General features: G+C 53.3%; 1 protein-coding gene across 5 annotated transcripts in view; it reads left to right on the top strand.

Moving 5' to 3' along the window:
- SNX29 (sorting nexin 29) overlaps positions 1 to 26,079 on the top strand; it is a 478,644-nt gene that overhangs the window by 404,139 nt on the left and 48,426 nt on the right. The gene's annotated exons all lie outside the window — the stretch shown is intronic.

Below are 26,079 nucleotides of genomic sequence, written 5' to 3'. Positions count from 1 at the left end.
GAGAGCCGTGGACTTGGACATACATACATATGCAAACACGTCTGTGTATTTAATGAGGTGGGCTTCCTTGGGAGTACTACTTTGAAATATCAGATTAAAATCCAGTAGCAAAATCAAGGTCATTTCATGAACAAATAATCCAGAGCCGGCAACGAGAAGTGTATTTTCTCTCTGTTCCCATCCTGCGTGTTCTCTGCAGGTAACGCGTGAAGAAGTTGAATCCAAGTTAATCATTTTAGTGACTGGAGCCAGATCTTGTAGATGCCACTGCCTCCAGGAAGCCCTCCAGAGTGTTAGCTGTCCCTCTGGAGGCTGCCTAATGGCAGCCGCCTTCTCTCTCCCCACCAACCCCCGTGGAATTAGAGCAGCAGCCGGCCTAGGGAGCCTTTGTCTTTCCAGCATCTCAGGCAGTGCCTGGTGCACAGTGGGTGCTGAGTGAAACGTGTTTGATGAACACCAGAACTCACGCCGCCTAGAAGCTGCAGGGCAATGCCCGAGTTGTACAGTTCCCAGTTCCCTTTCTCTCCCCCGCCCCCGCCCCCTTCTCACATACCTGTCTCTCTGGTCATTGTTCAGAGGAAGAGTGACACAGCACAGCAAATATTTGCATGAGACTCTGAAGAAACTTCCCATTCACCATGCCTGGTGACAAAGATGAGTTATCCGACCCATGGGGAGCCTGGCCTTCCCCGTTCCCCAGCCGGACGGGGCGGGCTCCCTGTCCTTTGCCGGTCTCAGGCTGAGCGCCAGGCCTGCCTCCAGCGCCGCAGCGGGGAACCCACTGGTTTGGAAACTGACACGAATTACAAGACCCTTGACTCTCCGCTGGGCATTAAGTGTTGTCCAAACTATTTCTGGGGCTGTTAAGTTACTCGTATGTCATTATTTAATCCCTCTTTCTAGCTCTGAAGGCCTTCTGATTATACTTAACCCCACGTTACATCTGTTATTTCCCTCACATTTTTGGACAACTGATTAAAATCGCAACCTAGAAGAGTACTTGTCAGCTCTTACTCTCTTCTTGAATAATTGAGAATAATTGCTACCTCCCCTTCACTGCTGCTATTAACATGCGACAACTCTGTATTACGGTCTTGATTCATCTTCCGCAAGCTAGAGCAAACCTTTTTAATTTTTCAAGTTGCCGCCATGGGTCTGCAGGGTTCCAGAATCCCTCGTGTGTGGAGGAAGCAGTCCCCTTCCCTTGACTTCCTCCCAAGCTGTTTGCATTTTTAGGAGCCCCCAGCACAGAGGTTGGGCGTTTGGGCTTTGGCATTGCACCGGCCTCAGTTGGGACCCTGTCTCTGGTACACACCAACCGCGTGACCTCTGCATGTCATCCTGCCCCTGTGATGCTCTGTTGTCACAGCTGTCACGTGGCTTGAGGGTGCTTGCATCCTGGGATCTCGTGATAATCCACCCGGCGCATCCTAAACCCTCAACTGCTGGCTTAAAAAAAAAAAAAAAAAAAGTCTGCAGAGAAGGCTCTTCAATTTGGTGTCCATTCCCTTGTAACTTGTGATGACTCAGGCGTGGGCATTCGTTCCTCCCCTCTCCTTCCTCCCCTCTTCATTCTTCTTGATATGGCTCGGTTTTCTTTCTTTGCCTTTGTTTTCTTCCCTTTTTTTTTTATTATTTCAAAAATTGCATTATAACTGCCTCTGTCTTCCATGAACAGCACGGTGGATTTGCACAGAAGGAGCGCACCTGTGTGAACAGCACAGACAGCAGGAAATAAATCACTGGCAGGGCTCCCGGCTTCCGTCTGTAACTCTCCCCACCAGGGGGGCCGTCCTCCTATCCGATCCTTGAATTAGTTTTGCCCATGATACGACTTGACGAAAACGAGATCAGAGAGCATGGACTCCTTTTTGTCTGGCTTTTTTTTTCTCAGTGTTTTGTCTGTGAGATTCAGCCACATCGTTCCAAGTAGCAGAGGGTTCGGGCCTTTTTCATTGCTGTGTAGTATTCCATCGTAGGGATCCATCGCAGTGTATCTTATACACAGATGGGTGTTGGGCGGCTTCCGGTATGGCTCAGTTACACATACCACTGTAGTGGATGTCCTCTCCTGGATGTCCTCGCTGGCTTCTGTGGGTCTGTCGGCGGGAACGGAATTGCTGGGTCCCAGGGCTCCTGTTCGTCCTCTGTGTCTCCAGGCTGTGCTCCGATGAAGGTGGCTGCCGCCTCGTGGGGCCTGCTTGCCTTCTTTCCCAGCTGCTGCCAAATTGCTCTGGAAGAGGGTGGCCCCAGTTGTTCCCTCCCAACCACGTGCACGAGGGATTGTACAGTCTCAGCAACATTTGGCATCACCAGACTTACAACTTCCTTATATTTTGCTAACACGACATGTACAGAGTGTCCGCTCATGGCTTTCACTCCCGTTGGCCCGATTACAGACAAGGTTGATGATGGGTTTATGTCTCGTGGCCCCTCTTCCCTTTCCTGCCTGTCCGTACTATGTGGCTTCATTCCTCTGGAGATTTTGTTTCACGAGTTTTAGGATCTTGTTACGTTTTCCTGATGCTAACCTTTGTGCATTGCTTTAAAAAGATGTAACTCCCGCTGCCTCCTCCAAGAAGCCCCTCTTGCTGCCTGCCTCTCCTTCCATGTGCTGCTTCTTCCCTTCACAGTCCCCCCAAGGCTTCAGCACATACACTAAGTGCTGGCTTTCCTCGCTGGACCGATTTTGTGGAGCAGCAAAACCCCTTGTCATATGCCACACAGCACGACACTGGCACGGCGTCCTGGATCCACGATGGCCCCAGCCATGGTTATTTCCATGAGAGAACACTAGGCCCTAGCTTGTGTTCCTCAACATGGCCTCACAGTCCCCCCACGCCAGGGCTCCTCTCTCTGAGCTGGGGCCCCGAGAGCTTTGAGCCCTGCTCCTGAGAGCTGCTCATCCCTGCCAGTTACCAACTACATTAAGCTTAGCTGCCCCCTTGGAACTTTGTCACTGTTTAATTTCTCGGCTCTGCTGCCTTTGGAGGGAAAGGGAAGTTCTTTTTTGTAATGAGTTTAGAAGCTTTTTTGAGTTAAGTGCCTGATCTCATAAGCTCATGAAAATGGAACTGTTTTGTATTATAAAGGAGCCCTTGATACTGGCTTTTAGCTCTCCCTGGCGAGCTGGGCAGCCTTCTTCCTAGCAGCAGGAAATAAACAAGCCCTTCTTCCCATCAGCACTGCCATCTTACTAAGAATAGCGGCTGTTCATTGAGTGCTAACTACATGCCAGGCGAGGTGCCAAGGACTTTGCCTGCGTGCTCATTTCGTCCCCCGGCATCCTGGTGGCCGAGGAGTTCTTATCCCTTTCTCACCTCCTGCCGCTGTGCCTGTCCCCGTCTTAGATCGCGAACCCTCGAGCTCCTTCCTGCCTGCGGGCTTTGCTTACACAGTTCCTTCTGGAATGCTGCGCCCTCCCACCGTCCCACGGCAGGGTCTTTCCTTGCTGGCCAGCCTCAGCTTCAGTTCTGCCTCCTCAGAGAACCTTTTCCCCACTACCCACATCAGCGCCCCACCCTTCCCCGCCAGCCCCCCATTCTGGGCTTTCCTGGCCCCTTCGTAGAATCCGCTGTAGTTCTTTGTTGAAGCGTGTCGGGGGACGGGGTGGGGAGCCACTGAAGGATTTTAAGCACGAATGACAAGCTCTGTGTTCTGGAGACCTTACTGCCGTGTGGAAGATGGCTTGATAGGGGGTAAGTAGGAAGACCCTTGCCAGAGCGTGCGTGGACTATCTGTACCCGGGGCCAACAGGTTTGGGTTAGCGCAGTGCCATCCAGTCCTGTGAGAGCATCATTAGCAGACCTGGCGCAGTGGGCTCTGACCAGAGACAGCGTCTTGCAGAAAAGACAGACATATGTATAGGGAGCTGTTCTCTTTGGTGTCGTGGTCCTGTAATCCCGCCGTGGGCAAGGCCCCATCCCCAAAGTGGTCAGCAGGCAGTCCACAGGTCACAGGCCGCCTGAGATGAGATAGGTGTTTGGCGATGATGACAGTCACAATGATGGCAATATAATAAAGCCCTGCCTGCAACTTGGAGTCCACATGCTCCCCAGCAAGGGGAGCCTGGTCTCTCCCTTTATCTCAGATTTCCTTGTGGCAACCGCTGACGGCAGCCAGCTGGAGGCTGGCCCTTACGTGGGGCCTGTGAGCCCCAGGTCACCAGCCTACCTTGCTTCTCTCATTTCCTAGCTCCTGAAGGCTTTTGAATTTGTCACCCCTGAAGCTGAGGGTAGACTTTCTGGAGGGGATGATTTTTCATGTGAGCTTTGAAGAAATAAGTAGAGAAGAAAGGGAGGCATGTTCCAGTTAGGAGACAAACACTGGCAGAGGAGCAGAAGCATGAGAAGTTAATGGGTTCAGGTGTGTTGGATTCTTTGTGTCCCGGTGCTCCAGCCCATTACCAAGGCAGCATCAGGGTCCAACAATGACTTTGGCCTTGGTTGAGGTCAAGGTGAGCGAGGTGCAACAGTAGTTGGATCCTGGGTCATGTGCCTTTCTCAACACCCTGGACCTGACCCTTCATATTACCTCTACGATATCCAGCTTTGGAGAACTGAAAAAGAAGCATTCAGGGGAGTAGAGCATACTGGCAATGGTCAAGAACCTGAGGAGTGTGAGTTCTTATGAGAAAGGCCCTTAAAGTATAATGAGGTACATGGAAAATTTCTTTAAATCCCAGATAAATGTTCTTTTCCAGATAGATGTAACTTTATTACTTTTTTTTTTTAATTTCACAAATCCCTTTGGGTATTTATTATACAAGAAGTCTTGGGACTGCTGAGGCAAATAAGATGTGAGATGTGTTCCTTGCTTTCAGGGAATGCACAATCTAGTAGGGCATCTGGCAGATCACCCCATCCCTCATTAGGTGGTTGAGGAAGGTTAAATCAGGATTCTGTGAGAGCACAGGGAGGAGTATATCATCTAGGATGCTTTCCCCTACATATTTTAAAAACCAGAATCCAATTATTTTTACTTTTAAAAAAGAACTAACTGGCTTGTATAACTGAGAAGTTTAAATCTGGCTTCAGGAGTGGCTGGATCCAGGAGTTCAGTGACATCCTAAGATGTCCTTATCTCAGGCAGTCTCTTTATCCTTTGCTCGCTTACTCGCTTGCTTCTTATTTGCCTGCCTGTCATTTTCCTTTCCACTTAGTGTTTTTCCTGAGCTGGCTGCGTTCTCAGAGGTGGATCAAGGGGCGGAATCAGTCCCATCCCAACCTCATGGTCTGAGAATGGGAAAGGTTGATTGCTCCGGGGAGGATGGTAGTGCTGTCACCATCAGAAAGGAGAACGGGGTGCTGAGTGGGAGAAACAAGGGGAGCCAGCCTGGGGTGTGCTGAGGGGGAGAAGGGAAGGAGAAACACCAGAGAAACCTGAGGAGGGAGGTAACACCTGAACTGAGGGCAGAGCTGGATCCAAGTTCTTGTGTGAGACGGGGAATTCTAGGCAAAGGAGACAGCCCTTTGGGGGCCAGAGTTTGTGGAGCAGCTCTACCTCCTCAGGCCCATGATGCCTCCTGAGAAACCGTAGGCCCTGCATGCTGTGGGCGCATGTGGCACAGTGTGTGGCCTGTGAGGGACGCGCTCAGAAGAGCCAGGTAGGGACCGTTACCTCTCTTGCCAGGCTGAGGAGTTCAGATTCTCATTCCAAAAGAAAGTTACTTGGTTTTTTGTTTGTTTGTTTTTAAAAAAATCGTTTTGCCATTTTTTAAAAGGCCCACTGGGGAAGGAGTATGGAAGATAAATACCAGTAGGAGAGACTGGCCCTGAGGGCTACACACATACCAGAGGGACGTCATTCACTCTGTCATCCATTCATCCCGCAAGTGTTCCTTGAACGCCTCCTGTGTACCAGCCACTGAGCAGACAGCAGGGAGCTAAGTGGGTCAGGTCCTGTTTGCATAGCGCTCCCAGTCTGTGGCTGTGGTGGGTGGCTGGTGGAGCAGACGATGTGCACGTAAGCAGACAGCCAGCCAATTTCTAACAGTGTCGACTAATGTAAACTAGGGAAGAGAGTTGACTCGAGATCTGTCCTGGATGGATTACCCCAATCACAGAAGGTTTCAGCTTATGAGGTGAAATTAAGAAAAAAAAAAAATTTTTTTTTTCTCCATGCCACCAACCAAAAGTAAAAGTATTCAGCTCTCTTTGAAAGATATGGGTAAAGACAGAGAGGTGGTGGGTTTTCAGTGCCATGAACCATCATTTGCGCTTGACCTTCTGCCACTTGATGTTCGAAAGTGGCTTTGTGTGCTGGATAATGGATCTGTAGTTGGTTTTGGACAGGTGCATAAATCTTTGAAGGAAGTTAGAAAAATGGGCCAGCCAGGCGGACCTGGCATTCGACTTCATCTTCATTCCCACCTTTAACATTCCCCCACCCTCTTCCTCTGTTCTCGCCTCCCTCCCATGGCAGGAAATCCCCACAAGAAGCACAAACCGCACTCTGGCATAAGCATTTTTCAAACTAGAGCAACAAATAAGAATGGTTTTGCTGTCTGGGGCCTTCCCCTCAGTAATACCATTAGTGTTCAAGCAGGTCCAGAGAGCCGTAAATCAGGCCTTTCACCATGCGCTTCAGGGACTCTGCCAGATGCCTCAGACGCATTGATTTTGGAAATAATTGGACATAACTACTTTCCCTTTGCCAGTGGGTTAGGCTTCAGGGCTATGCTACAGGTGACTGATGGGTATACCAATAATGCCGGCACCTAAGCAGAGCAAAAATGTCTGCATCTTTTCCAGATTCTGAAACAATGTGGTGAATTATCTCCTCCCAGGGATCCCCTAGGTGTGTTGAGGCCACAGTCCAAGTCGCCGGTCAGCACCACGGACAGCTCCACCGCGGCTGCCCTTTGTCCGCCGGTTTCCTGGTCTGGATGCAGATGGGAATCGATGGTTTCCAATAGAATGAGCCTCTCAGAGCACACCCCAGACCTGGTGATCTAAAATCTCTCTATGGGCGAAGCCCTGGAATCTGTGTTTTTGAAGAGTTCTTAGATAATGCTGACACAGCTGGTTTGCATACCAGTGATTGGTGGCACTAACCCGAGGCCCAGGAAGAGGAAATGACTTGCTTGGTGAGGTATTCAGAGAGCCAGGACTTGAGCTCTGAGTGTACTTCTTCGTGATCTCCGCAGGCTCATTTCCTCTCAGTCTTGGGCTTCTGGGCAGAGGAGCAAAGAACACAGGGGTGGAGGTTTTTATGAGTTGGTGCTGGGCTTTCCAGCCCTAAATCTAGCTTGAAATTAACAATATCAAACAGGACCTCAAAGACTTGTAAATTTCTGTCCATCTATTCTTTCCCAAGGTCTTCCCACTTCAAGTGTGGTTTGGACAGGCACAGGAGCCTCACCTGAGAGTTTGTTGGAAATGCAGATGCTCAGCCCCTCCCCTCCCCACCCCCACCCTTCTGAATCAGATTCTGCATGCTCCACATGAGTTGTACACATGTGAAATGTCAAGATGCACTCTTCTGTGTGCTTTTTGTGTTCCTCTCTAAGTGGATGGAACAATACGCTTTCCCATCTCCTCCTCGTGCTCACCCTGATCCCCTCCAGGGGCCAACGTGGATGCTCAGGCTGTCAGGTAGTCAGGCTTTGAGCCGCACCTGTGGGTGGGCAGAGTCACCGTGTGTTAAATTGGTCCATCAGGGTGTGACCCTGTCCAGGCTCGACGTCCCAGGCTGCAGCAGGACACGCCCCAGCAGCCAGCTGGCTCAGTCCCTTGTGGCTTTCTTTGCTTTCCATCTGATATTTAATTCTGTTTATTCAGTTCATGCAAGCTGTGTTTAAGATGGTGAGGAAAAACAGATGTGGGTCCTGCCCTCAGGGAACTTTTGGTTTAGCAGAGACAGACATTAAACAAATCAACCGAAAGTAAACATCGAGGGGGGCCCAGTTTCCAAGCACAGTTTCTGTGTAAGCCCCAAAGCTATAACACAGAGGACCCGATGCAGGGAAGGAATTCAGGTAGGGACGTTGAGACTGAGAGGGGGAGACTGTGCAGAAGCTGGTGGGCATACCACCTGGAAGGGGTGTTCTGGGCCAAGGCAGGCCTGTGGGCACTGGATATCCAGCCAGAGGCTCGCTCACTTGCTCTCCCTGCTTCCTGGGGCTTTTCATCTTGTTCAGATGGAAAGGTGTTCCTTCTCGGTGCCAACTCAGAGTCTGCTTTGTCTCCAGGCTCAGGACTGCCTCTCACCCAGGTAGAGCACAGGTTCCATACAGATGTGCAAGGTTTGGAAGGGAGACCTCTAGCTCAAAATCAAGGCTGACTCAGCTTCTCTTTGCCTCCTCTGGGCACTTACCTCCTTTGGGACTCTGGGGTGTCTGGAGGTGGGGGGCTGGAGTGAGAGGCAGTGAAGGACGGCAGGGATCCTGGGGTTAGTGTACTTGGGTTTGAATCCTGATGCCAGGGTAGGGTGGCCTGTCACATTGCTGTGCCTTGGTGCCCTCCTATGTGAATATTCTGGCATCTTTCCCAGGAGCTTGCTGTAAGGATTCAGCGAGGAAATGCAGGGAACAGGCTAAGAATGCAGCCTATCTATAGTGAGTGCTCAGAAGCCACTGGTGGTGGGAGGAGGCCACACTTCCCTGTGAATGCTATCCCCCCCCCTCCAGCTTCCTCCCCTTCCCACAGTGGGCAGTGCGCCATCCTCACTCCCACTTAACAGCCCAGAGGGGTCTGCTTGGGACCTCAGCCTGATGCAGCCCTCAAGTTCCTATTCTAGGGTCTAAAGAGGAGTCCTGGCGATCGATGAACAAGAATTGCACGTTCTTGCCACATCTTTTAATTCATGAACTTCAAACATGAATTTCGGCCGCAGTCTGTAACAGTCGTCCTAGAAGATGTGACTTTGCCCCCACTAAACATCAGTCTGCTTTTCTTCATATCCCCTGACAGTCACCACAGATGGCTCCACATATCCTCAGAGGAGATCTGGCGCGTTTGGGGTGGTGTGGCCGTGGGCACCCGCTAGCCTCAAAGCTCATTCCTGCCTTGAAATTACAGTCACGATAAGACCTGCCACTGGGTCTTGTTATCTGAAGCCTCTGCAGAGAGAAGCGTGTATTGCTTCATCATCATTTTGATAACTGTGCTTAAATCTAAGTGCTTTTCTGTCTAATCGTGTGTAGCTCGTTTCATGCATTTTAAAACGCAGCTCTGATTAGAGGATGATAGCCTCCAGCAAGACCACACAGTGAACCCTGCCAGTGCCCCTCCCGGGGGTCCCCTTTTGCCCCACGTCACATGGCTCCCTGCCCTGGCTGGGAGCTACCGTGCACCACCGCTGTTTTTGGCTGCCTTGCTCTTTCCAGACTTTTCTCCCTATTCCTCCTCTGCCGGGTTCCTTTTTTTGTGAAGCAGGTGCTAGATAAATAATTAATAGGGTGGGAAAACTTACTGGAAATAACTCAGCTCATGTTTATTTCTTTTTTTTTTTTCCCCAAAGATGTTATTTATTTATTTGTCAGAGAGAATGAGCAAAGGCAGACAGAGAGGCAGGCAGAGGCAGAGGGAGAAGCAGGCTTCCTGCTGAGCAAGGAGTCTGACGTGGGACTCGATCCCAGGATGCCGGGATCATGACCTGAGCTGAAGGCAGTCGCTTAACCAACTGAGCCACCCAGGCATCCTTCGTGTTTATTTCTAAGCAGCAGAGTTTGAGAGCCCCGCTTCAGGTGTATTCCAGGTCGGGAAAGTGTCTCTGGCTGAAGGCAGCTGCTGGGACGTTGAGGGGAGACCTCTGCCAGCGGGAGGGAGAGGATTTTCAGAAGAGCCTATGCCCTGGGAAGATGGGGTATTGGGCAGGGAGGTGCCAGGCTGGGAAGCTTAGGGAGTTGGGGGGTGGTCTGTGACCTGAACAGTGAGTAGAGGATGCCACGGAAGAATTAAAATTTGAGTTGAGGAACAGATCCAAAATGCTCCCACACTGGCAGAGTTCTTAGAGGAATTGGATTTATGTGACTGCAAAGAGCAGGAATGGATAGCAGCTTCAGGCATGGCTGGCTCTAGGGCTCATGGTCCCATCAGAGCTTGATCTCTCCCTCCTTCCCTTCCTCCTTGGCTTTCCTCTTGTGGGCTGCTTTCTCAGACGGGCTTTTTTTCACAGGACAGAGCCTCTGGCGGTCCCAGGTTTCTGTCACCCTGACAGCAGCTCCAGAAGAAAACCCTGCCTTTCCCAGCAGTTGCAGCGGACGTCTGAGAGTAGATTTCACTGTTCTTCCAGAGTCATGCACCCTTCTGTTTTCATGCTGTTGTTTGAAACAGCTGTCATCTACTTCCTGTGTCTGTAGACTGGCCTAGTCTGGAAATTTCCTGTAAGTGGATTCTTCCACTGTGTGGTCTTCCGTGACCTCACAAAAGCGTGCTGTTTCCAAGGTTCGTCTGTGCTGTAGTCTGTATCCAAACTACATTCCTTTTTTATTGCCAAGAACCGTCCCATTATACAGGCAGACCACGTGTTGTTGGCCTGTTGGTCTGTTGACGAGTCTTTAGATTGTTGCCGCTCTTCTCTGCCGTCCTGCCCTGGACATTTGTGTGCAGTCTTCCGTGTGGACACACACTTCCCCTTTTCTTCCAGTTTATTCTTTTGTCTGATCTCATCCCATCTAGGAGTGAAGTGTGTCGGGCCATGGGGTAGCTCTTACGGAGCATTTTGAAGTACTATTCGTTTTCCACAGTAGCTGCCCCATTTTCTAGTCCTGTCAGCCAGGTATGAGGAGTCTAATTTGACCACATCTGATTACTGCCTGTGTGTGTGTGTGTGTGTGTGTGTGTGAGAGAGAGAGAGAGAGAGAGAGAGAGAGATTACAGCCACCATAGTGGGTGTGAAGTGCTGTCACATGGTGGTTTTCATTTTTTGTTTCCCTAATGACAAACAATGCTGATTGAACATCTTTTCATGTGTTGATGCAGATCCTTTGTCCATTTTAAAACTGGGTTGTCTTTTTATTGTTGAGTTGTAACCATCTTTTTTTTTTTTTTTCTATTCTGGATAAAACACAAGTCCCTTATCAAACAGATGATTAACCAATATTTTTTCTCATTCCCTGCATTGTCTTTTCACTTTCACGATGATGTCCTTTGTAGAAGCAGAGTTTTTAACATGGATAAAGTCCATTGTGTGTATTTTTTTCTTCGGTTCCTTATGTTTTCTGATGTTGTATACGAGAAAGCTTTGCCGAATACATTGTCGCTGAAATGTATTCCTGTTTTCTTCTAACCATTTTACAGTCTCTATGCTCAGATTGAGTTCTGGGATGCATATGGAGGTAGTTTTTCTGTATGTTACGGAAGAAGAGGTCTGATTTCCCTTTGTACGTGTACACTCTTTGTTGAAAAGGCTGCTCTTTCGCCATTGAATTATCCTGGTGAAAAATCAGTTGTCTGTCAGTGTAAGAGCCTATTTCTGGACTTGAAGTTCTTTACCATTGATCTAAATATCTACCCTTAGGCCAGTGCCCTTCTGTCTTAGTTACAGTAGCTGTTGTGGTTAGGTTTTAGAATTGGGGAGTGAGTCTTTCACCTTGGTTCTTTTTTCAAGGTTAGTTTGGAGTTTTAGGATAAGGTTGTAAATTATGTTAAAGAAAAAACAAAAACCCACCAGCAACTGAGATTTTGACAAGGCATTACGTTGAATCTGTAGGTCAATTTCAGAAATACTATCATTTTTATAATACCTTCCCTCTTAAAAATGTTTTTCCATTTTTTTAGATCATCTCTAATTCTTTTAACAATACTTTGTAGTTTTTATAGTTTTGTGCTTCCTCTGTCCATATGTTCATTCTTGAGCCAATCTCTGTGTCCACAGGAATGGAACATTCCAGTTGGGGGCCTGACTCATGCGTCTGCTTCTGCAGCTGCAGGGAGTAGCCTCCCCCCAAGTTTATGGACTGAAAACAGGGAATAGAGATTGTTGAAGGGATTAGTGTAGTGCTCCTAAGAGCGGCACAGAGGAATTGGCTGCTGGGCAAGCAAGAATAAGAAAGAAATTGTGTTTTAATATCTTCCAATCAAGCCTTCGGGAAAGGCATCGAAAGGAATGTAGAGGCACTGAAGCCAAGGTTTAAAAGGCTCTAGTCCACTTGGTTGCCCCATAAAAGAAGAGATAAGAAGAATTCCCTGAGGTCTGTAGCATCTTAGGTTACAGGAGTGGGACTGTAGAATCTCATTATGACAAGGCCGCACATAAGGGATTTCCGGCAAGGCGGGTTTGGGAACATCAGGTCTGGTCGGTGAATGGAGGTAGCAGAGACTTAGCTGGGGAAGAGGGATCTCCCTGCCTGACGGCCAGGACTGACCACACCCTCTCGCACCTAACCCACCGCCTTCACTGGAACCCCACTCCTCAGGAGCCTGTCCTAGGGCGTCTCCTTAGTGCAGCTAGTGTCCGTTCCTTCTCCTCTTCAGTTTTGTGTTCTCTGTTTGCAAAGCTGCGGAAAAGCCAGTACCGTGTCTTGGGTGCGTCTCAGCCGGTGGAGATGATGACTGCTGGAGGCCCACAGGTGGTGTTCAGAGTGAAATGAGCTGGCCGAGGGGGAACGCCGATGGGAGCAGTAGCCCAGACTGAGTGTGTACTCCGGGCCGGTGCCGCAGCCACTGTTGCGATCCGTCTTATAGGGACTATAAAATGAAGTCACTTTCCCAAGGCCCCAGCTCTAGTAAGTGGTAGAGCTGGGCTTCATCCAGGTGGTCTGACTCCCCAGCTCCATCTCCTTACCAGCCCGTCACAGTGTCTAGCAGAGTGCCTGGCACACAGCGGGCTGTCAGTATGCGTCAGCTCCCATTTGCAGTTGGAGAAGACTTGACCATGTTGAGTACCTGGTCCTCGGCCCCGTTGTCCCAGGTCTGCACAACCAGTGACCAGTGCGGGATGGGGTCCTCTGCCTCACCCATTTCTCCACACGTTAGTTAGGGTACAGCTAGCCGCTGCCACACATTTACACCCCAGACTTGAAGTTTGCTGCTTGTTGATGTTGTCGTTGCATGTTTGTGGTCAGTTAAGTGGCTTCTGCGTGGGCCGAAGCCCTTTATGTCCTGAGCGTCCACTTAGGGCAGAGATCAGCAAATCTTTTATGTGAAGGACCTGACGGTGAATATGTCTGTCTTTGCACACCATACAGTCTCGGTGGCAACTACTCCTTTCTGTTGCTGCGGCGTGAAAGCAGCCCGAGGACCCATTAACAAAAGGGCGTGGCTGAGTTCCAATAAAACTTTATCCACAAGAACTGGGGGACCAGCGATGTCAGGCTGGGGTTGGCCCTGGGGCCTTGGGGGAGAGAGGGAAGGAAAGAGCGTGAAAGAGACGCATCCACGTCTCAAATGCCTCAGCCGCGAAATGCAGCCCCACATCTTAAATTTGACCGGCAAGATGGAGTCTTGCTGAGATGCAGGAGGGTCTAGGAAACAGAGCCTTTGGCTGGACCCTGCTGTTTGGGAACACATCTGCCCCCTGGGCGGGGACCATGCACGTGGGTGCCAACCTGCGGGGTCTCTGCCGCATGCCCTCGAGGTGCCGCCCGTGGTGCCCTGAGTGGACTGGGAGTATCCCTGGGCCCAGGCTTGAGGTTTGCCTATTTGCTCCAAGTAGCTTGACATTTTTTAAGTTATTTCACATCAGCTACTCACTTGCTGACTGGAGATGGAAGCTCTTTTTGTAGAATGGCCCCTTGGACATCAGCTGCCTCAGCAACTGAGGTGTGTTCCGTGTGATCTGGTGGAAGGAATTCCAGGCTAGCGATCAGAAGAAGTAACCACGCTGGGTTTTCGGGTCTTCCTCTCTCGGGGGGGTGGGGGGGGTGGGCATCACAGTTGGATTCCATTCATTTTGGCAGTGGCACCCCCATGGGATGGGAGAGCGTAGTGGGATCTGTTGATGCTGAAGTCAGGGGCCAGGGTTTGACTTGTGGCTCCATTGTCCAAAGGATGTTTGCCCTTGTGCAAGTTTTTTACCTCCATACCTCAATTTCCTCATCTGTAAAATGGATAAAGGCCCAAAGACAGCTGCCATTCCCTTACAGATGAACCTGTGAAGACCCCCAGCTGTGACATGTCTTGACTCTAGCTCAATTGGATCCTTATTTGACTCTGATTTTATTTTTACTTTCCTTCCTACAGAAAAACTCCAGGGTCTGTGGCCAGGGTAGATAAAGCTCCCGAGTAGAACTTGAAAATAGTCTCTTTATTGTTCCTGCTTAATCTTACCCATTTGGGTTTTTTTGATCTTGTGATATAATAACAAATGGATGTCTAGTCTTTGTCTCTGGTTCCTGGCACAGAAGCCCTAAAACCCTTGGAATTTCCTGGTGGGGTGAGAGGAGCATCTTTTGGATACATCCTGGGACTAAGTCTTGGCTCCTGACCCTGGAGCTTCTCAGACCCTTGCAGTCTCCCGAGGCTGATGAGCTGAGCGGTGGCGGGGGTCCCAGATGGCTTCAGGATGGGGCTGTCCTCCAGAAGGGCCAAGACATGATTAGAGGGTTGGAATGTTCAGCCCTAACCCCTGACGTCTGAGGAGGGAGAAGGGCTGGAGATTAAGTTCGGTCACCAACGGCCAGTGACGTACTCCGTCATTCCTCTATAATGGAATCTCCCTAAAAATTCTAAATTATGAGACTCAGAAAGCTTCAGGGCGGGGGAACACGTTGCGGTCCCGGGAGGGGGTGTGGTCGGGCAGGGCGCCTGCCTCTCACATCTTCTCTTGCATTTGGCTCTTTTTGAATTGTATGCTTTATGATAAACCAGTGATGTTAAGTAAACTGGTTTCCTGAGTTCAGTGAGCCATTTTGGCAAATTATTGAATCTGAGGGATGGATCATGGGAACCCCGATGGGTAGCCAGTCTGAGTATAGGAGGCTGGGACAGGATTGGCATCAGACCTGAGGGCAGGCACAGGGGACAGAGCCCTTAACCTGTGTGGTCCGGTGCTGACTTCCAGCAGTTAGTGTCAGAACTGAGCTGAATTGCACACTGGGTAGTGTCCAGAAGGTTGGAGATTGCTTGTCAGTGTGGGAAGAAACCCTTGCATACTCGGCATCAGAAGCATTGTAGATAAGCACAGTTCAGGCTTGCGTTAAACTCAGGTGTCCTAAAAGGTAGGTCTCCTGTCCTTGGCCGTCCCTCCGGTGCCCAGCGTGGCATCAGGCACACTGCAGAGGCTTTCTGAGTTGAGTGGAATTTTTATCAGCTTCTCCTGTGTAACCTGGGGACAGTGAGGGACGACAGAGTAGCCAGGCCTGCACGTTGGATGGACCATGCTTGGGAGCATGGACAAGTTAACACATCTCTCCGGGTCTCAGCGGCCCTGCCTGTGCAAGGGAGATCCACCCCCTGGCTGGGAAAGGTGTTTCTGAGGATTCGGTGAAATGCTACTTTCTGAACACTCGGCCTCCGGTGGGTCTGCTTGCTCTTGAGTGTGTAACACTGATGGTTGAGGGTGGGAGTCACGGGAAGGGGAGCCCTGTGACAGCCCCTGCTTCAGCCCTGATCTGGTGGTTGAGTTGGGCCCTGCCCCCCTCCCAGGGCTCCTGGAGTGTTTGTGCAAAAAGTCGCTGCGTCTGGAGAAGCCTGGAGCTGGCCCCTTGCACGAGCCCAGCTTGATGGACTCTGATCGGGGGTGAGAGGATGAGCCCGTCTTGCGGAGATCTGTTTTTGATGACCTGTTGATTTTGGATGGCTTGCAGATCTATTTCCTTCGGTCTGCAGCGTGATATTCAAGCATTGGAATTAGCTACCGGCCGATTTGGGAATTGAGAGATTGTTGCTTTCATTATGCTTCCCTTTGTCCATCCAGCCGCTTCAGCCCACACCACTAGCTGCTGGGAGTGGATACTCATCACTACAATTAGGCTACAGTTAAGACAGAGATGGTCATGGGGCGCCTAGGTGGCTCAGTGGGTTAAGCCGCTGCCTTCGGCTCAGGTCATGATCTCAGGGTCCTGGGATCGAGTCCCGCATCGGGCTCTCTGCTCAGCAGGGAGCCTGCTTCCTCCTCTCTCTCTCTCTGCCTGCCTCTCTGCCTACTTGTAATCTCTCTCTGTCAAATAAATAAATAAAAAATCTTCAAAAAAAAAAAAAAAAAGACAGAGATGGTCATGTATAAACGCCACCACCACCCCTGTTAAAACCCTGGAGCATCTCGAAACCAGAGCCCATGTGGCCATCACACTTGCAACAGACCATGACGTGACCCAGAGTTTTGGAAGGGCGCTCTCTTGCCGGTCACGAGGGAGTGGCTCTGTGCGTGGGCCATGTGTCAGCCTGGCATCACCTGCCCAGTCCGGGGCCGGCACAGCCACGGGCTTGCGTGGAGGAGTGGGGACGGGAGGAGAAGGGGGCCCAGGGCATGGGAAGCGAAGACCGGAACATAAGGGACAGGAGAGCGCTCTGAATTTCCAGTTGGAGTGTTACAGCTCTGGCTCCGCGTCTGCAGCTTCTGGACTTGGAGCTGCTTCAGGGCAGAGCACTCGTGGACCCAAGGTCCTGCTTGGGTCTTTGAGTCTGATGGAGGCAAGTCTTGGCAGCCAACAGGGGCAGACACAAAAATACTGCTGCTCCCCTTTCTGTGTTCCGTCCTTGGACCTTGGGTACAAAAAAAAAAGCATGTTAGCGCTGTTCTTCAGCCCGACAAACTGACGCCATCGGTCACCCCAAGCCCTCCAGCCCTGTGTCGCTCATCTCTTTTCCCGTCCGCCTCCCCTTCCCCTGCCTGTCACAGGCTCCTGGGTTTGGCTGGAGCTGCAAATAGGTTTGTTTCCTTCTACACTGTGTTGTGTTGCTGTGTGTATTTTGTATTTATTTCCACGGTGCTGGGCTCTAGTCTCTGTTCCTTTACTTTGCATACTCAGCGTCCCATGGGGCCGTGTCCGTCTGTGCCTCTGTAACTGCTAGTTGTAATTTCACGTGTGCCTCGCCACGTCTCACTCCTCCTCTTCCCCAGAGGAGCCCCCAAGTGGCTCCTGACTCCAAAACCTTGCAGCAGTGAATCTCCTTGTCCGTGATCCCGACAGTCCTGCGTGAGCATTTCTCTGGACTAGACGCTCAGGATGGAACGGCTTGGTTGTGTCCTCTACCGTATGTAATTCGACCAGATACTGCCAGATTGCTCAAAAAAAGAGCCGTTCTACAGGCGGGAGGAAGCTGAAGTGGGCTCTGCCGTAAAAAGGAAATTCGTTGTGTCGTGAGTGCGTGCTGTGCACAGAGAGCAGCCCCAGTTTCTGCTTTACAGGCACGACCTCCGTGGGTCACACAGTGATCCCTGAGTCTGCCATTCTCAGTGTCTGCAGCCGCAGAAGCCGCGGGCCATGGGCAGCTAGTGACGCGCTCCCGACCCCTCCGCTAAGCCATGGCTAGAGCTGAGCCCGGCTCTGAGGGACTTTTTGGAACACATCGTGCCACTAGCCTAGAGTCCCAGGTCCTGCATGGTGACTAACATAACATAAATAATAATAATAATAATAGCATCCCAGGTCCTCGGGCCGGCTGCCGTGAATCGAGGAGGTGCTCTAAGAAGTTAAGGAGGGTCTGATGAGATCATATGCGTCATGTTGCAGCTTTGCATGGCCTGCTCTTTGTTTTTACAAATCTCTTTCAGCATCTTAAAATCTGAGCTCTCACTTAAAAATCTAGGTGATCTGGCCATGGTGGGCCGGCTTTTGCACCAGGCAAAAGGATTAGAGACATGCTGCCCCCTTCCCAGCTGGCCTGTCCACGCTCCCTCCAGTGGCTCCTGTTACCTGTGGCCCGGATGGCGCTGAGGTTGGTAAAAGAGACATTTCTGTGGGTGAGCAATGCCCTGTCTTTCCCTTTGGAGCTCTTCCTGATAAATGCACGAACCTGCGGTTATGACCATGAATCCTGACAGGCAGGGTGGCCTCGTGCTTCTGAGCTGAACTCAGATAAAGGTGGCTGCGAAGCCCAGCTCCTTTTCTCACCGGCAGGTCCCCGTAGAAAAGGCACTTCATCTCACAGAGTCTCCATTTTCCGACCTGCCCACTGGGGCTGTGAGGGCCCGGTTCCTAAAGCCCTTGAGGGGCGCACTTAGATAACACAAGCAGACACCTCAGCCAGCTTTATCTGGCCCGTACTGAGCTCGCAGGAAGTTATTGTTGTTACTGTTGCTGTTAGAAGGGCAGAGGATGTGCCTTGGGCCTGTGTGGGTTTACTGTTGCTTCTCTGAGAGAGTGGCTTTCTTTCTGGAATTGGCAGTCAGGCGCTGGCACGGGCACACCTCCTACAGGTGGCATTGGGGTTTGCTGGCCCTTCTGTGGCTCGGTGTCCCCCACGGACAGCGAGTGAGTGCTGACGGACAGCCTCCTCGCCGCACCTGCTGGGCTCCCCCTGGAGCTGCCCAGCCCTGGGCGGCTGATCTGCCTCCGTTTAACGTAAGGTCTCGCCACGACAGGGCTTACCACAGCACCCCCCGAGCCGTGTGAGCAGGGGCAAGAGGGTCTCTGGGACCCAGGGGAGGATCGAGCTTGCATTCAGTATGGGTACCAAGCCTTGGCCTTCTCCAGGAACAAAGCACGGAAAGGATCAGGTCCGAGAGGTCCTCTTCGGTCTGCCCTTTCCCACCAGAAGCGATATTTCACCCCGGGGCCGCCAGAACCCAGCCTTGGGCTGCCAACAAAGTCCTAAATCTACCTGTGCATTGTGCGGGAAGCCCTGACTCAGATATGGTGGGGCAGGGTGGGGGTGAGGGGGGCGCATCAAGCCCTTGGCCTTTCCATGCGGGTGGCAGCATACACTGTTGGTGGGGTCGGAGGACCTGGTTCGAGTCCCAGCCGTGTAAATCACTGAATCCAGGAGCTTGGGCGTGGCCCCTCGTCCCCCCTGGTCCTGATGGCTCATTTGAGATGGGCACACGATAGAACCTACCTCGGAAGCTCGATTTGAGGCTGAACCAGATAACGGGTACAGAGGACGGACCCCAGAGCGGCCCAGAGTAGGCGCGGAGAGGCCTGCCATGATGTGTTTTATCTGCTGCGCAGACGTTTGTAGTTTCTTGGGAGTTCGTGTTACCTGTCAGACAGGCCAAGTTCACAGTCTCCTTTGCCTTCCCTACGTGAAAATTCTTCACAAAATGGGGGAGGGGCAATTTAGGACAGTAGCAATGTAGTGCAAAGACAGAGAGTCCAGATTCTAAATTCGGGCACTCCACGCTTTGCGTGGCTTTGGGAAAGGAAATGACCCTGAAGGTCCTCAGTCCCCACCTCTGTCATGGGGCTCGGCCCTTCGGTGGTGTCTGCGAGCTCCCAGCTGCACATGGGCCCAGCTCTCTGCCTCTGAGACCTGATGCTTTCCTTCTCCTTCAGGTGGATCTGGTTGAAAATACTGCCAGCTGGTTGGGAGCCGGACTCTGGCATTGGACAACCCAGGTCCAGATCCCAGTATCGCTGCTTTCCAGGTGTTGCCCTTGGGCATGGCGAGTGACGTCTCCGGGCTCAGTTTATACCTGTATCCGGGGTGATGGTGATGGCAGTGACCCCACCTCGCCACCTGCCCTTGAGGACCGAGCACAGGCCCGGTGCTCCCGCCATCTGATGACCCTGGGCTCCCTGTTGCTCTCCCTCAGTCTTCCACTTCCTCTTCTCCCCAGGCCAGAGCAGCGGAGGCCGATTTCCCTGGAAGCTGGGGAGAACAGTGTGGGATGGGTACCAAGTACGGAAGGGCCTCCTGGGCCCAAACACTAAAAAGAAGCCAAATAATGAAAAGGCACCGGGAGATGTAAGGGTTGCAGGAGATAACGGACTGACGGGTGAGCTCGTGCCCTTTGCTCTCTGGTGGCGGCCCCCGTGGCGGAGCCCAGAAGTGTTAAAAGGCCTGCGGTAATGCAGGATCCCACGGGTCTTCACTGCGTTGATTTTGGAGGCTACCGGACCATCGTGCGTGTTCCCTTCAACACACGCCGAGTCGCCTCCATCTGGGGCTAGGTGTCCGCTGGGCCGTGGAGAAGCCCTGTCAGCTGCGGGGAGTAACGCGGGGTGAGATTACTTAGGGACGTCTCTGTCTTCTCTAATTAGTCTCGATGCTCGGAATGAAAGGAGCTACCGCCTGACTAAAGCAGGGGTTCTCACGTGTCCGCCCAGGAAGGAAACTGAGGATTCCTCAGACCCATCCACTCCCTTTGCCTGTGAGAGAACTGAGGCTCTGATGGGACCCAGGGACACGCACAGGGTGGGGAGCAGCACGAGACCAGGCCCCAGCCCGCAGCACGCAAACACAAGTAGCGTTGGATGGCTGTAGGCTTGAGGTGAAGAAACGGGTCTGTCTGGTGTCGCCTCATCGCTGGACAGGTCTGGACACTAATTTTTCGTGGCCATTTACTTGGAGGATTTGCCAAGCCCCTTCCTCTAGAGCTCATGGCAACTCCGTGCCGTGGGAGGACGGGCACGGGATGGGGACGTGGCGGGGAGGGGTCCTCTCTGAGAACCAGCAGGCTCTGCAGAACAAATCTCTTCAAAAGTGCAGGCTGGAGAAAAGGTAGAGCAGAGCTGACCCAAAAGGCAACCCAGAATCCTACGAGAGTTGACCTGGGGGTACCTCTAAGCGTGGGTACGGTTAGCATCTGGTAATATCCCCACCAGGGCCCCAGGAGCCTGTCCTTCCGGGTAACCTAGGGGGCCAGCTCTCACGAGTGGCCACTGCCTACTCTTCCAGGAGTAAGATCTGCACTTTAACAAGGACTCGAAACCCCAGCTAAGTGGTCAGGGTCTGGGCTCTAGAGTGAGCCGCGAACTCGGCCTCGACTCCACTTCCAGTCTGCTCATCACCACCTCTGTGAGCACAGGCAAACTCCTTAGCGTCTCTGTGCCTCAGTTTCCCTAGCTGTGAAGTAGGAGAGGAGCAGAAGCGACCGTAGAGGGAAGAGTGTTGCAGCATCCGGTCAGTCAGGGAGCACTTACCAAGCACCTGCTGGATGCCAGGTACTGTTACCAGGCATCAGAGCCACATACGGTCATCACTGCTAAAAGTAAAGGGGTAGGGAGGGCCGCAGAATGGACCGGAGGGTCTCTTGTTGGAGCAGAAGGGACTTTGGGCAGAAGTGGGGAGACAGGGAGTGACGTGAATCGTGCAGGTAACCGGAGGGAGGGCACTCCAGACCAAAGCAGCAAGTGCAAAGGCTCGGAGACCGAAGCCGTCCAGCTCCCTCCGCCCTGCTCACCATCCCCCAGGCCCACCCTCCCAGTGCCTCCCCCGACCACCGTCTGCAGAAATCCTGCTCACCACCCCCTGCACCCCAGACCAGGGCCCATCGTGCCTCCTGCTAATGCGCTCCCCCACCGGCCTGGCTGCAGAGGCCGCTTTACACTAGAAGCCCCGGGCGTGGTGTACCCTAGAGTTTCGTTGGTGATGTGCCTGCCTGTCATCCACTCCCAGACCGAGAGCTGGTGCTGTGACTTGTCACTGGTCTCGGGCACCCAGCACGGCACCTGGCCCAGCAGCCTCCGGCAAACATGGCCTCCTCTGGGGCAGCCCTCGTGGTGCCCTCCTCTGGAACCCGTACCCACAGGCCCCAGTGCAGCCTGGCATCCCAGGAGTGCAGATGGCGAAGGGACTCTACCCTGGTGCCCGCTGGCTCCTTGGGTCCGTGAGCGACACGTGCAACGTACACGATTCCCTGGGCTCCGTAATGTCAGAGGGGGAGACCGTGACCTCCGAACGGTCACTTCTGTTTCTTGGTTTGCTCCGTCCTTCCGCGTTGATGACCGACTACGTGCTTGGTAAAGGGGGACGGGCTAAGCCGCTGGGGTGGAATCATGACAGGACCTTGCTTCCCTTGTCCCTTCAAAGGGCAGTGACTTAGGCTCCTGAATTCGGGGGTATTTGTAGAGACCTAGGGTGTGACATTCTCACTAAGAGTCCTTTAGAGACCCTTCTCAGCCTTCCTCCCCCGCCCCCCCCCCAGACTCGGCAGACAGAGCCCCCTCCCCTCCTCCCTTCACACGTGGCACATTCCAGCCGCGAGCACCCAAGAGAAAAGCTTGTTCCCTGAGACTTGGTGAAACCAGCCAGTCACTCGTCCAGAAGTGTGCACCTTTATTATTTCCCCGCGTTAATCAAGTGAAGATCTTTGAGCAGCTTTGCCGGAATTACCCCATCGGAAGCTTATACAAGGGGCTCGGTGGCGTTTGGGAAGCGGATGAGGGTCCATCATGCCTGGCAATTCATTGCTCTCAGATGCCTCCGTGGAGAGCGTTGGACGCACCAATTGCCGGGATTGTGTCTCCTGGCTTCCCAGTTTGCGATTACATAACGGTCTCCCTGGAAACAAGGGCTCAGGCATCACACCCGTGAGGGAGCATGGCTCGCGGAGCTCACCAATGTGAGTGTGCAGCATGCGTGCAGTGCGGGGCGGCCTGTCCCAATGTCCCCGGAGGGCAGGCCGGGGCTCGTGGCTGAGATCAGCGGCATCCGCGCCTCGCAGCTGACCCATTCGGGAAGGAGGAAAGGCTGGTTTTCAGTGCTCAGAGGCAAAGCAGAGAGACAGGGCCCGAACGGAGCTCTTACACTCAGGAGTCTGAACTCCTTCTCTGTCTTAGGGAAGGAACAGCCGATTACGTCTCCTGCTTAAGCACCGTTGCCCCAAGGGCAGAGTCCACGTTCTCTGCATGACCTCCCCGGTGTGCCTCCGCCAGCTGCACCCGCTCTGCTCCTGCCTCTGGACTCCCTCCAGCCGTGGCCCTTGACGCGTCTTGGCCCTTCCCTGAGCAGCGCCTCTCTCCCCCGTCTCAGAGCGGAGGGACACAGGTGCCGGCCCAGGCCGCAGGCTCCGTCGCCATGAGCTTGTGGGCCCTGGCCCTTCAGCCTCTGCCTCCGCTTCCTCCCGTGCAAGTGCCTGTCTCAGTGGGCTTCTGGGACTGCAGTGAAACCGTGCCCAAGTGTGCGCAGCCTGGGGCCCAGGGAAGAGTGGCTCCCTGCACGTGCGGAGTGCCAGGCCCCTGCTGCCGCTGCTGTGATGCTGGCGAGAGGACAACAGCCTCTGGGGAAGCTCCCGGGGCCCCACAGGAGACCCCGTGCACTCCTGTCACAGTGACTGCCTCGCTGACTTCTTCCAGCCGACTGGAAACCCCATGAGGTCAGGACCCAGGCCTTGTCCCCCTGGGTATTCGCAGTGCCTGGCTCACAGTAGGCCCCGAGCAGTCTGTTGAATGAATGAATGAACCAGGGAGCAGCTGGATCACTGAATCAGGAAGCGAGTGAGTCCAGCCCACCCACAGGTCTGACCGAGAACTCGAGCGCCTTTGCTTCCCTTCGCCCGTGGCAGCCTGGGCCACGCCACCAGCACCTCTTGCCTGGGTGACCACAGCAGCCTCCCCACCAGTCTCCCTGCCTCTAGATCTCCCCTCCCCTCTCTCCTCCGGCCTTACCTTTGAAGCTACCCCTCCCAGGGGCCTTCCTTTCTCCACCACCCAAGCCAGTCCGTCCGTTGTCCTCCTGTCTGTCCCACACGCAGCTCTCCTGTAGCACTTACCGTGATAGGTTCATGTACCCACTTCTTGTCTCCTTCCTCTACCAGCCCGGAAGCTTCTCGAGGGCAGGGGCCGTGTCTGTTCACCCGTGTACATTCTTTCAAGGCACACTGCCTTGGACACAGGCAGGTCTGCAGCAGATTGCCAGAGAGCGTGCCCGGTGGGAATCTGCAGAATTAGCAGGAGGACCTCTAACAGCACATGGTGGAAATCTGGAAGCCTCTGGCTTTCGGCAGAGAAATTAATTTCTCATTCAGCTAATACCCAGTGCGGGCGAGGAGAGTGGGGGAAGGTGGCGTCCTCTCCAGTGGCTCTGCTGCCTTCCTGTAGAACCACTGCACTCCCAGGGGAAGGGAAGGGGGAGGGGAGGGGCACAGGGTCCGTGCATTCTCCTGGCAAGGCCTGGATGTGGTTGGCTCGTGCAGCGTCTGCCAAGCCTGGCCTGGGGCTCCCACCTCACAAGGATGCTGGGAAGCTCATCCTCCTTGTTCCCAGGGAGAAGAAACGGGGTGGGTGAGCCAGTCTGCTCAGAGTGGGGAACGGGAGGGGATCTCATAGCCAGGGTCCTCCTGCTGGGCTCTGTGGGAGTCTAATCAATGTTCCAGAATTCTCTGGCCGGGGACAGTGTGACAGGTCACCTGACTCTGCAGTGGCCGTCCCTCCACAGGGCCTGAGCAGTTCGCCGCTCCTGATGGAAGCAGACCTCCCATTTATTTTATAAAACCCCATGGTGTTCTTCGATGAGAATGAAAAGGAACTCAGAATTACAGAGTCACCTCTGCCCACCGGCAGGCAGCTCACAGGAAGGCCCAGCCCCCGTGTCAGCGGGGTGGGGCTGGGGGGGTCTGGGGCTGAGCATTTGTTCTAGAAAGCATGCCTGACGGTCTGGTTTACAGTATTGCGTCATTTATAAAGCTGCTCCTTTTTGTTTTTTAAGATTTTTATTTATTTATCTGAGAGAGTGAGCATGAGCAGGAGAAGAAGAGGGAGGGGCCAAGCAGGCTCAGGGTTCTGACCCCAAGATCACGCCCTGAGCTGAAGTCAAGACTTGGATCTCGGCCAGCCGAGCCACCCGGGCGCCCCCCTCACAGTTGCTCTTCCTGATGTGACGGCACCTTTATTTTCCTGAGGCTCGAAACAAAATTCCCCTTTTCCGGAGGGAAGAAAATACTCCCATCCAGAGAGCCCTGGGTGTTCTTTCCCAAAGTGAGGCCTGACCCCCCGCACTACTAGCGGCCCTGGATGCCAAGTGACGGTAGCATTGTGACGGGAATGCTGCAGAAATGACAGTGGGGCCACGGCCGCAAGAGCTCACAAGCAGCCCCCGGACGGGTCTGGCAGGTTCCGTGAGCTCGGCTTCCATCCACTACGGCCGATTCTTGTGCCATGTTTAGGCTGCAGCCTGGAGCCCAAACAGTGAACTCAGAAATACCTCAGGGCCCTTTCAGCACTGACCCAACCCTGTGGGGCAGGCTCCCAGCGGGACACCCAGCTCCTCCCCGGCACCCCATGTGACAAATGGGGTCTCTGAAGGACCAGCTCCCTGTCCTTGTGCATTTTATTACCCGTCTTCGCTTGCTGCCCGAGGCCGTGTGGAGCCGGCCTCCCTTCCTCCATCCTGCTCCTCTCAAGGGTCTTTCTCTTCTCTCGTTGGACTTGGCCACAGCCTTCAAACCGTTCTGCCTGGTGCCCTGCCTTTCCTCCCCTGAGTTCATCCCCTGCATTTATTCATTCTTGCAGTAAGTGTTTATGGGGTCTCTTGTGATCTCCAGGCACTGTGTTAGACTCTGATGATACCGGGGGGGGGGGGGACTAGACAGGGAATGACCCGCCTCTCTGGAACTTAGAATCAATGAGGGGACGTGGAGAAGCCAGCGAGACCGTTCCAGGCAGCGGTGAGGACCTCAGAGAAGAAAACCGGGCATCCCTAGCTAGTGTGTCTTGGAAGGCTTCATGGAGGTGGTGGCACAAGAACAGAGACCAAAATTGCGGGGTACTCCAGGCCAAGGGAACAGCTCTGGGAAGGTCATATGGCTCCAGGAGGGGCTGTGTGTGATGCAGGGGGCGGGGCAGACGGGTTGACAGTGTTGGGTGGGTGCTGGAGGGGGAGCGGGGAGACGTGAAGTGAGGTCGGCAGGGCGTGCTGTGGCCACATTGTGCCGTTCCCTCTGAGCCGTGCTAACAGTTTAGCTGCGCGTGTTGGGGGGATGGGTAGAGTTCACGGGGAACCATTGTAGAATTCTGAGCTAGGACAGTGTCGTGACCGTTGAAGGCTGCCTGTAGCCTGTGTCCCCCAGAGCTGTATTCCTAAGTGCGTGTGAGATCCCGCGTCTCCTGCATCCGTCCTCCGGCCGCTTCCATCTGCGATGGTCTATGAGGCTGTGCACAACCCACCCCGACCGCCGCTCGTCTGCTCTCGCGCAGACGACTGCGCCCAGCTGCGGGGCCCGCCCTCTGCCGCCCGCCACACCTCCTGCCTTTGTCCTTCGCATCTGCTCTTCCCTCTCCGTGGCGTGTCTGTTCCCCACCCGAGGGTCCCCACTAGACCCTCTGGCGGACGTGTCTTTTCTCCAAGAGATGCCAAAGGACTGTTCCAGGAG

Source organism: Mustela nivalis (genome assembly GCF_964662115.1).
Source record: "Mustela nivalis genome assembly, chromosome: 19".
Lineage (NCBI taxonomy): Eukaryota > Metazoa > Chordata > Mammalia > Carnivora > Mustelidae > Mustela > Mustela nivalis.
The sequence above is the reverse complement of the archived record's forward strand: the minus strand, read 5'-3'. Positions and strand labels throughout refer to the sequence as shown.